The following is a 12080-nucleotide window of genomic DNA, read 5'->3' on the forward strand; positions in this document are numbered from 1 at the left end:
AATAATTAATACAGCAATATGAACATTTAAAGCAACGGTCTCTTTAAAATATTACATTATATTACGTAATTTTTTTCTCTTAATTTCAGCCCACAGACCACAAGATTAAAGGTGCCAGAGTCCTTCAGAGGAGCTTGTCATATGGTCAAATACCTTCAGAAACCCACTCCCCGATACTGACACTCAATACTGGATTGTGGTGCTGTGCCAAAACATTTTTGTGACTTTCTAACATCCACAATATGACTTTAACACCCACCTCACGCAGTGTTCGGCCAGCTGTTTGGAGGTGAGAAAGGAACCAGGGTTTGAACTTGTCTCTCAGGCTCTTTTTTTCAATTTTGACAACTATTTCTGTCACTTTTTGCATGACATCAGAATCAGAATCAGCTTTATTGGCCATGTATGTGTGCACATGCAAGGAATTTGACTCCAGTTTAAACCTGAAACATAATGAATGCATTCCTGGAGACACTGTCTGAAAATGTGCGTCATTGTCCTCATCTTTAAACAATATCGCATCTCTTCCCACTCTATGATAGCCGGCTTTTCTTCACCTTCCAGTATAGCTGTTTGGAACCCCTGTTCTTTAAATGTAGTCCCCACCAGGAGCTCTGTCCATGGGGACTTGGCTTGGGAACTGGAGGGTTGACAGTTCAAGTCCAGCACAGAGCAGTCAGTAAGGATTGTGGACTGAGAGGTGCCAGTTAACCACCTTGGCACAGCCAATGTACCCTTGAGCAAGCCACAGAACCTTGATTTGCTTAATTTTTACCATTCCTTGACAATTACCTTAAAATACCTATCAATCAATACCCAAAGTTAATGGAAAGCCGCCATCTCTTTTGAAATGTAGCGCTCTGAAGTTTAATCCCCAGCAGTCAGAATCATTATACTGAGTAATACAAGTTTCATCACAGTGAAGTAGAAGGTTTTTGTTTCCGCCTGAATCCTTTTGGCTCCTGATAGCTGTGCCATCAGGCTCTGAGTGTGTGTGAGAATGGCTATTGCTGATGAGCAGGTGGCACCTCTGTATGAATGTGTCTGTGTGAATGGGTGAATGCTGGCTTGTGTTGTAACTCTAAGTGCTTTCCAAAGGCAACCCTCACGTTGTGATGTAAGGCGACTAGAGACGCTCTATATGCGGTCCATTTCTCATTGATCAGAATACACTTTGGGTTTCCTGCCAAATAAATGCTGCTGAGATGCCTGATCTAGCCCATGTCTAACTCTGAGAATGAATCACATTACATTAACTAATTAACCTACATTATGAGCCAGGCTGCTCCTTCCATGTGAATGTGGGCCTACTAAACCTCATTTTTATTCCTCTTTGGAGCCAATAATGGTCCGTTTTTTGGAATCATTTTTTCTTCCATAAGATATGTTGCCTTACATTGCTAATAGAGTGAAAAAGGGGCAGAATCCTGTTTTAAGTGGAGCATCGCTTTTGATTTTGTAATACTGTGATACAACACTGTCAGCGTCAAAAGCAAACAAACAAACAATGCTGTGATGTACATTTTCTTTCCGGACTTCTCTTTACATGATGGATTTGTCTTGTCAGCCCCCAGAACTCATGCTGACATTTTTGTCTCACAGCTCTTGTCTGTCCATAAGAGACCTTATGGACAGACAGTTTGGGAATGAAGAGAATGAAAAAAGGCATATGAACAGACAGCTTAAATCTGCGGTGAAGTGGCATGTAAGAGGAAAATGTGCTGAGATGTTTGGCTGTTCTTCAATAAGCCCTGCAGCGACTAACGAGCAGCCTTATTTTGTAAGAGCTGCTTCCTGCTCCACTGTCTGCTCTGATTCTCTCTACCAGCTGTCACACATCTACCTTCCCTCTCCAATGCCAAGTAACTCTTTTTTACCTTCTCCACCCCCCTTGATCCCCCACTCCTCCACCTCCCTCCTCTGTTCTACCAAGTGACTTTGTTAAGTACTTTGTAAAAAAAGGTTACATGACAAACACTCTATTTCCTCACTCACCCTCTGACACCACATGTACTCCGTCCAGCTCTTCATCTCCTATTCTAACTTCATTTCTTTCCCAATGAGGTACTGACCCTGGTTACCTCCCACTGCCCAGCCAAATATCCCCTCTCACCTTCTTCGCTCTATTGCTCCTGATCTCCTTCCTCTCCTTCCTCTCCTCACCCACCTCATCAGTGCCTCTTTGACAACTGGTTGTTTTCCTAACACTCAGCTGAGTGAAGCCTCTATTAAAGAAACCCACACTCAACCCTTCTGAAGTATAGACTTACAGACCTGCCTCTCTTCCTACTTTAATTTCTAAAACACTTGAGTGCGCTGTCTTCACTGAACTTCCTGCATATCTCCACCACAACAACTTTTTGACCCCCACCATGGCAGGCCACTCAGCTCTGTGGTGTCCCCAGATCGGATTGCAAGGAACCCGTGTGTGACGCTGCGAGAGATCAGCAGTCCTCGTCATTGCAGCTTCATTCCCCTCAACATCAGGTGGACACGTGTGTTCCTCACCCAGGAGGTGCAGGTTCTGCTCCAGGCTCTTTTATCTCTCATCTTGGCTACTTCAGTTCACTCCTGGCTGGTTTCCCTGCATGTGCCATCAGACCTCTGCAGCTCATCCAGAAGCAGCAGCCCAGCTGATCTTCGGCCTATCGCACACTACACCGCTTCTCCACACCCTGGCTGGCTACAGGTGGCTGCTCGAATCCGATTTAAGACATTAGTACTTGTGTACATGCTGTGAATCCCTCAGGCCCATCCTACATCCCTGACATGGTCAAAGATTTGACAACATGGGGTGGCTCAGGTAGAGTGGGTTGGTCAGTGGTTGGCCCGTAGTATCCCTGTGTGTGTGTGCGAATGAGTGAGCAGAGTAACATCACATTTTGGCTCTCTCTCACCATGTATAGCAGCCTCTAGCAGCAGTATATTAATGTTGAATGCTGACATGTGTTAATGTGCTACGAGCTGTTGGGGGACTAGAAAAGTGCATGCAGGCCATTTACCAAACCATACCCCCCAGTGTGAGCAGCTCAGCTTATTTGATGAAGCTGATGCTTGCATGATTCTTGCAGTATTTTTAGGTTGTTTGTTGCTTTGAACAAAATGAATCAGTTTTCATGGATGGTTGTTTGAGTGAACACCTGAAGCCTTTTTCAGTTTATTTCTCCACAGATAAAATTCACTGCTTTCTTCATCTGTTTTTTCAGACGTCACACATCTGTTACAAACACGCACAGAGAACATGTGTCTGTGTGTCAGTGTGGTTTAAATCACAGGCTGGTGTAATGACAAGCCACAAAGAGCTCGTGCCTTTTTGCCTGAAAGTGCTACTCGTCCTAAGAGAAGCAGCTCACGGAAAATCTCCAGCCGTCAGTCAAACTGTCACAAGCCAGAGACGTCAGAGCAGCTCAACAATAAACACGGCGGCAACATGAAACAGCCCAACATTAAATGAAGTGCACGCTACTACAATATTATCAAAAACAAGGCAATTTATCAGTCACATTATTGTCTTGCTGTGCATATTGGAGAGCCTCTAATTGTCAGTCTGGTGCACTCAGCAGCTCTTCTTATTACTTGCAGTTGAACAGAATGCAATTTCAACAGAAGATGATTGTGTTCTGCATGTGTTGTTAATCAGAAGATGACTGTGTTTTGTTGTTGAGAATAAGCAAAAGGCATTTTATGAGCATTGGGGAAAAGTAGTTTAGCTTAGTCAAACTTCTTTGGTAAAGACATTAATCACAACAAAACTTACTGCAAAGAAGAACAGGGCTCTTGAATTCTGCCAGTTATTGACAGTATTCCACTGTTTTTGATGCAAACAACTCTATAGCTACACCAGCGACTAATAAACACAGCCACCTATTTGATGCACTGCAAATCCAGAAAACCTGCTGCGAGTCATACAGAAGAAAATGGAATTAGCTGGCTGATAAGCGAGCAGGTAGAAATGAGCTGATGTTATGAGTACAGCCGAAATCTGCTTATATGACCAGGATCCCATGTTCGTACGTATTTTTGAGCATCGCATATTTGTCTCCCGGACACTTCCACTGTGTCAGCTTGCTGTGTCTAGGAAGTAGGGTAAAATCATCACAGTTGTTTTGTTCACATATGTAACACTTAACTCATATCTAGACTTGATCCTGCTGTTGGATTAAATTCACAGTTTAAAGGAAAAAGTGGTGCTGATATCAGTGCTGGGTTAAAATCCTAAGTGCAGTTTGAGAAAATTCAAGTTAATTGATGAGCAGGCAGCAGAGGGGGCTGACAGAGGGAGAGCAAAGACAGAGAGGACAGAGGACAGAAACTGAAGGGGGAATCCAATAAAACTAGAAGAAATCCAATGAAAGACAATGTGGTGGAGAGAAACAGCAGCAAATGGAGGGTTTCCGTGATAATTCAGGCAGTAAATGTCACATAAATACCAAGACGTCAGAGCCCGGCTAACTTTGATTGCACCATGCCTTTATCAGCCCCCAGAGCAGGCACCGCTGTCAGAAATACTCTTCACATATATAGTACCTGTGTGAAATGTCACTGGTGTGAGGGCAATCACACCTCATTAAACCTCTCTGGCCCAATCTTCCTTTGTTTCTTTGTGTCTGAGAAACACAAAGAGTCAGTTCAGACTCAGAGAAAGAGGACAGGAAAAGAAGACAAGAGCTAATTACACTGTGCTAAATGAAATGTCAGGTAAGCTGCTGGAGGATCACACAAGTGCCTCATTTTCGTTGAATTACAGTGATACTGAGACTAAATGTTACTGACCATCACAGCCTACTGACTCACCGTAGCACCAAGTACAACCAAGAAATAGAGATAATAATTTAGCAACAAGGAGGTATAAAAGTGGAGAACTGACAGATATGCAAACTGTTGATTTAAGGGTGTGTCCATGTCCATGTGCTTCATGCCAATCTGAGGGATTGACTGTGCACAGCTCTATCAAGCCTATCACCAGACACAGTGTTGATACTGCAAAAAGCTTAAAAGCAAATATTACCTGGTGGATTGCGACGAGACAAATTCCAGTCTCCCACATGTAAAGCATGTTTGCTACATGCACATCCACCAGCCTCACTTTCCTCTGTCTGCTGCCTGTTTGCATAGCGTCAGACCTCTGTGCCTGGCCTTGAGGAGGTGGTGATATAGAATATTGTGTTTTAAAGTCTCTTACCAGTCTACCAGTCATCAAAGTGAGTTCAACTCGCAGTGTGTCTGGCTCACGCCTTCAAACACAGCCCAGTCTTAAGGAGCTCACGCAGCTACGACAGTTTGGGCATGTCGTTTCAGCTACCAGTTAGAGAACGACATAGAGTCCAGGGGACATCTGAGCCGGGTAAGCCTTGGATCTCCCAGGAGAATGGGACAAGCAGAAGGAGATCTGGGCTTGGCTCCCAACAAGCATCAGATCAGATATAAATGCTGGACACCCGATGGAGTGAATGAATCAATTCATGTGCACACAGAGTCGAGAACCTACACACAGCTGTATGCATCTGACCCCTGGTCTTTTTATAGCATGAAAATGTAGATTAAAATGTTCCAAAAACAGATGTCTAGACTAGCACTAGTCTCGATAGATGTCAAATTCCACAGCAATTACACCAACACACTGGTATCTCAGCTGATACGAATCACCCACACACATGCTGAGGCTGTATGCGCTCCACTTGTATAATAAGCCCTCCTCTGTGGCCGGTCACGGCCTAACCAGAATAGGTCTATATGTTCTTTTACCAGGGATCACCGCCATCTTACCTGCAGATAGAGAATGAGGGTGTCAGGATCATCCAAGCATGACTGTATGTGCATGATCTTTCCACGCCACGGCCTCTCTAACATACGCAAAACGCTGGAAAAGAAAACCTGACTTCAGCATGCTCCCTCATTAGTTAGAGTCTCAATACCTCCCTGTGATTTATGTGTACTGTCTATGCCAGGGACAGCTACAGGACACACACACACACACACACACACACACACGGCAAGTACATGTACACACACATGCATACACCAAGTCAAAAATACATCCGGCTGGTGCTGAATAAAACCCTCTTTGTACGGTGTTTACCCTGCTGCCTTTTTCTAATTGGATGTCTGTGGTCTTAAGCTTGAGTTTATAGTGCTCTGTACAGCTGCGAGGAACCACAGCACCTCAACTCTCCAGCTCAGCCATCTGCTTCCCCTCTGCATTTGCCCTGCTTATTTTAACATTTGGAGACCTACAACCCCAATCAGTGTCGCATCTAATGTACGTATGTTTTAGGCTCAGAGTTTATAGGTTTTACCAGTTTTCACTGGCAAACTGATTCCTAAAAATAGATCAATAGACCAATTGTCTCCACACACTCAAATGATCTGTCTTGCTGTATGAGGACCTCTGATGTCTATGGTTAACAGTGAAGGTCCTCTTTTAATAGAAAGTGAGAAGAAAAATGTGGAGAAAATGCTAATGAACTCTCTCGTGGTTGTGTGAGTTGTTTAGGTTAGTGGCAAAAGAATCCTAACTTTGTTCTAGCACGACAAAACCTTGCAGGGTGGAAGAATAGTTCAGCAAAGCATGGGACGTGGTTGACTGTTTTCCATTTACTACCAGCTCAAAGTGTAAGACTTACCCATACGTTTGCCTTCTGTCAATGTTTGCCTCAATCCGACCAAAACTTGAGTAGAAAGGAGGAACACGCACTTTGGGACTGAGCATGGACATTTCTTCTTAACCTTGTGATCAGTGTGTGTGAAAAGCTAATCTGGACTCAGCCTTTCACGAACAAACAGAAGTGACTTTGCTGTCATGACTTCAGCTTAGACCTCATTCACAGTGAGGGTAAATCGCACATGTGGGTTTGAGATGGTAGCCTCTGTCTCTGTTCAAAGATGGAAACGCTAATAAAAGCTAAGGGTAGAAAAAATAACTTAGCTGACATTTGATTAGTTTGTCACCTTAACATGGGTCATTTTGGAAGGTAATGACAAATGATGTATTCTTCCTTTATTTTGGAGGACTTGCTGTTCTATTCATAAGATAAATGGTTAAAAATATTCACATTTCCACATAGAAATTTGTAGAATTTAACTTTTCAACCTTTTCACCCCTTTCAAGTGTGGCAGACTCTAAAAAGTAATAATTTGTTTTCACTGACTGAAATGCACTGACAGGTTTCCAACCACAAAGAAGACTAGCTGGCTACAGCAACCAGTTGAGATTTCTGACTGGTCTTCACACCACCACACACTTCAATCTCTGCCTTCAACAGAAAATAGTTGCCAACACAAACAGTGACGCTGTGCTCTGTGGAACATCTTCAGTTAAACTGCTTCCTGAAGGAGATCTTACTGTTGAGTTTTTCAGTTTACTTTTTTCAATACACTGAGCATCACATCAAATTCTATTCACTTCCACTGTATCAGGGTCGTGGTGTTAGTCTGAACACAGAATCCTGACAGAAAAAAAAAAAAAAAAACAGTAGATAACAGTGGATAAAATCATCTGTGTGGCTAAAAACCATGAAGGGTCTGTGGGAAAATATGCTTTTTGGTGGTGGCAGAACTGAACCTTAAATATTAATTCTGTGTTAGCAATCATTACTCATGGGTTGTCAGTTAACAGCAGTGGGTGTATATCTCATTTTGCAGCAATACTTCCTCTACCATGTTACCAACAGAGAATTTCCATGCAGATTTGATGGCGCTGATAAATATTACATCAGTGTTTCCTGGAGTTCACATCTGCCTCCCTGTGCCCCCAGCTGGGCTCAGCAGGGTTAAAGCTTTTCAGCCAGGCAGAAAACCTGTGGTGCCTCTTCTCTTGAAAGCAGGCCAAACCAATACACACACACACACACACACACACACACACACACACATGCACAGTCCCTTACCCTAACTTTAACCATCACAACTTAATGTCTAACCCTAAACCTAATTCTAAGCTAACCCGTAAAACCACGTCTGAACCCTCCAGCAGCCCTTTAAAGGTCTGTCTGAAAGTGAGGACAGGCCAAAATGTCCACACTTTCCAAAACTGTCCTCACCCCCAAGGTCTAAAGTTCAAATTAGTTCTCATAAAGTTGACACACACACACACACACACACATTTGTTATCACAGTCTAATTGGAACCCCTGCTGGTCTCTACGTCTGTCTTTTCGACAGAGGGAGAGAGAACGAGTACCCATGAGCATGCATAGCGTACGATCCAAAAGAGAGAGGGAAATGAAAATATAAAAGCATCTTTGCTTTTTACTTATTGGATGTTGAACTGACTCTTAAGCAGAATAAACAGAATCAAAATAATGTCTTAAGTCATCCTCAAACATCTTTAACAGGAGGTCAAAGGTCAGGTTTGAATGCCTCTGCACACAGTGGCAAAGAGAAAGAACCATGTTTCTGCAAGTGTTTTTCATTTTCTTTTAAATCATCAATGTGCTTGAACAAAAGAACAGTCTCCTAGATAATGTATTGACATTACAGGTGTATGTTATGACCATTAGTTTTAATTATTTCAACACCTGGCCAGGGAACAACAGACAAACAGAAAATAGCCTCCCAAGATAATCCTGGCTCAGCTCCAGTTTTTGTTTTTTTTCCTGCCCAGCTGGCATCGTGGATAGCTCTAAATACCACAATACCCATGAGCCTCAGCCGCAGTTGCTATGGAGAAGAAGCCATTCAAAGGTGTGAATCAGAGCTGACTCAGAATTGTAATTGTAATTTGGAACAAATTCATCCAAAGCTGACCCAGAATCCAAGAGACAATCATTTAAACTGCCAAGTGTCTCATCTGAGTTCTAGCTTGCTGTACCAGTGCACTGAACTGAATTTCAAGCCCAGTGATTGGATGTTTTGTATCAAAATGCAGTTTGGGAGATGTAATAAACTGTGGTTTTCCTTTCATTTTTCTATGTTCACAGCCATTTCCTGACTCAGTTGTTCATTCCTTGCAGTGATGATTTAACAGCAGAAAATGAACAGGACACCTGACAGATCTCCTCCCACTTGGCAGCTCTACTGTCCACTGTGCTGCTACATGACCATCAGTCCTGTAAGACAGCAGAAAGGTTTCCAGGGAGAAAGCATAAATACCTTAATTGTGCAGCTCTGTAAACTTGTCCACCACACCTGCTGTCCTCCATAAGTGGACCAGCATCCAGATGTTCCTTAACAACCATTTCCCCTTCGAAACTGGTAATTATGCTCCTGCAGCTTTGCCCTTAGCCCAGTAAATACGCACCATCTCTGCAAATACCAATGCTGTACCTCCCTGCCACTGGGATACAGTCAGGGCCTAAATACCTTCCACTACATTGTTGTCATTTCACAAGTCTAATCCCCAATTCACTGACCTGTCAACACTCGCACCGTCGTGCAGGCACACACATGCATCCGCAGCACTCACATGAGTTTCAACATGATCATAATAACATCGTTCAGAGCTTAATCTCACCCTGACAAGCTGGGACATGCTGACAAATACATAGTGTAAAAAGCAAAAAAAAAAAAAAAAAAACAACAAACAACACTTGGCCTTGAAATAATTGTGTGTCTGTGAGTGCGTCTCTCTCAGGGCTGCGTCAACACTAAATAATGGAACAATCATTGCTCTAACATCCAGTGCTGTACTTAATTACAGTGCACAGAAAACAACATGGTACCTTTGAAACACTCTGACCTACACTGGTGTGACAGACAGGACAAAGTGTGTCTGAGAGTGAAACACCAAAGTTGTTTTTCAGAGAGGCTGTCTTTTGTCCATGACGTGACGCAGTGGCCAGAGATAAGACCCACAGATAAGTCCGAGAAAGAGGCAAAGGGGAACTTGAGCTTATCTCCCAAGACCAATAAGATGGCACAAACAATACAGTCCTCCTCCTGCCCTTCAGACAAGCACCAGAAATTAATACAGCATCGTTTTGATTAATGAACATTGCATCGTGTACATCGATCCACTACTCCAGATTCAGAGCAAAGAAAAAAAAAAGGTGACGCTGTATTGATTTAGTGGTCCAAACTGTGATTCAACTCTAAATGCTGAGAGAGAGAAAGACAGAGGGATTCTGCTCAGTCTTCTCCCTCCACAATAACTCTATCTGTCCCCATCTTTTCCCTGCTCAGGCCCTCTCTGATAGCTCATATTGACTCTCAGCAACCCATCCTGCTTATTAGACTTTCATGAAGATCGAATAGGCCAAGTTGTCACTGATTTCATTTTGCATTTATACCCACTTCCCTATTTATTTACTTTTTTTTACATAATTTAGTATTCCAATCTTTTTCCTTAACTTCCAACAACATCAGACGCAGAGACGCTGACATGATGATGTGCATGTCTAAGTCGTTCCCTTCCTTTGCATCCATTTAGATAACAGCAAAGGTAGCAGCAAAAATACCAAACTACTAGCCATTTACAGACTGTATCCCATGTTGGTGAAGGAGGACTGCACTCAACAGTTTATTAAAGCCTGCAGTGAAAACTGCCTCATGCTGCCTGAAGGGAGTACTCTGCAATACACTGCAATTTTCATGTCTCAGTATGTGAATCAACACTTCAGCATACATTGCCTTTTTTCACAGTAAACGACTGAATGTGCTTTCAGACAGCAAACGTTTCCTGATGCGTCTCCCATCCAGGTTACAGCTTAAAAAAGAGGAAGTGGTTCCCAATATGACATGATTAATATAGCAAGATTTGCATGAATATTGTTTCTTAGCCCAAACTGGATAATCAGGCTGATGCTGCTCACAGACCGTATCTCTTCATTGATCCGTCTGCTCTCTGCTGTGTCACTTCTCTCCATGCGTTTCTAAATCCTGAGCATACGAATATGTCAGCATGCCAACATATTCACAATGACAAGGGAAACATTTGGATGTTTGGCAGGTACAATTTTATCATCTTTGTCATCTCTGGCTGTTAGCATAATGACATCCGCTAATTAGCACTACAGACAAAGTACAGCCGAGGTTGATGGGAATGTGAATTTTGTAGGTGTTTGGTCATAAACCGAGGCTTTGGACAAATAATACAGCCCTGATTTTGGCACTAGACAGTGAAGTTTCAATGAGAGACATGTTCTTTTTTTTCAAAGAGGTCCAGTTCACACTTCCGCAGTCGCTTGCGTCCAAGCAGCTTCACTGAAGCAGTTCAGGGTTAAGGACTTCAAGAGGAGCTATAATTGCCGGTCTTTAACTTCAACCACCCAGATTTATCAGAGTTTATCTGCCAAGTCCAGGGATGAAACCAGAGAGCTCCCGGGCAATAGCCCACCTGTCCAACCTTTAGGCCACCACTGCAACAAGTATCAGCAAAATATTCCCCTCACTGCAGGTGTCATCAAGAGATCTGACTGTTACACACAACAACACACTGTCAGCCCAACAGTGCTCTGTTGTGTCAGTGTATTATATTCATTTATAAAACAGAAAGGTGAATTCCGGCAATCTGATTGGCTGTTAACTGTGATATAATGAGCATATATCACGCCTACCGTTCTAAAAAGCCTTATCACAGCAGATCACTCCGCTTTGGGGAAGCAACAATGTTTCCATGATTGTGTATACCTCTTCAATGTTGTCATTATTGTCAGATGGGTCGTATTATTATTAGATTAGATTGTAAAATCCTGCACTGTGCGTCAATGAGTAATTAGGAGTCACATCGCGGACCACGGACAGCTCCCTTAGGCTATAATGACAGTCACAGGATCAGCACCTTGACAGAGACTGAGTGCTCTGCAGGCTGATCTGTCACTTATTGAACAGCCTCATGGAATTGATAGTTTACAATTCTTCACATTATTTACTAAAGAAATTCATTAAGACAAGTAATTTGGCGCTTTTAAAGTCATGATATTCATTGTTTTGGGTGGATTCTTCCGGACCACTCACTCATAGTTAACTGCGGGGGGCCTCGCATGTTTACGTTACGGGGCTGATTGACAGAGAAGCAACAACGTCTCCATGACAACAAACTGTTAGATAGCAAAAAGTTGCTGCGGTGTTTTGACAAATAGACTAAATTAGTTGAATTCACATGTTTAAGGTTAACTTTCACCTCCAGATAGGGTTAGCAAGGGT

General features: G+C 42.9%; 1 protein-coding gene across 2 annotated transcripts in view; it reads right to left on the reverse strand.

The window, feature by feature from the left end:
* The window catches only part of LOC121607623 (cell migration inducing hyaluronidase 1), a 167894-nt gene that overhangs the window by 122358 nt on the left and 33456 nt on the right, over positions 1-12080 (reverse strand). The window contains exon 1 of one of the 2 annotated variants that reach the window (XM_041938543.1): positions 9090-9192. The exons of the other annotated variant lie outside the window; for it this stretch is intronic. The gene's annotated coding sequence lies outside the window, so the exon portion shown is untranslated. Of the gene's footprint in view, positions 1-9089; positions 9193-12080 lie in introns of those variants that run through there. 2 annotated transcript variants of the gene reach the window in all.

This window comes from Chelmon rostratus, chromosome 1 (assembly GCF_017976325.1).
Source record: "Chelmon rostratus isolate fCheRos1 chromosome 1, fCheRos1.pri, whole genome shotgun sequence".
Lineage (NCBI taxonomy): Eukaryota > Metazoa > Chordata > Actinopteri > Chaetodontiformes > Chaetodontidae > Chelmon > Chelmon rostratus.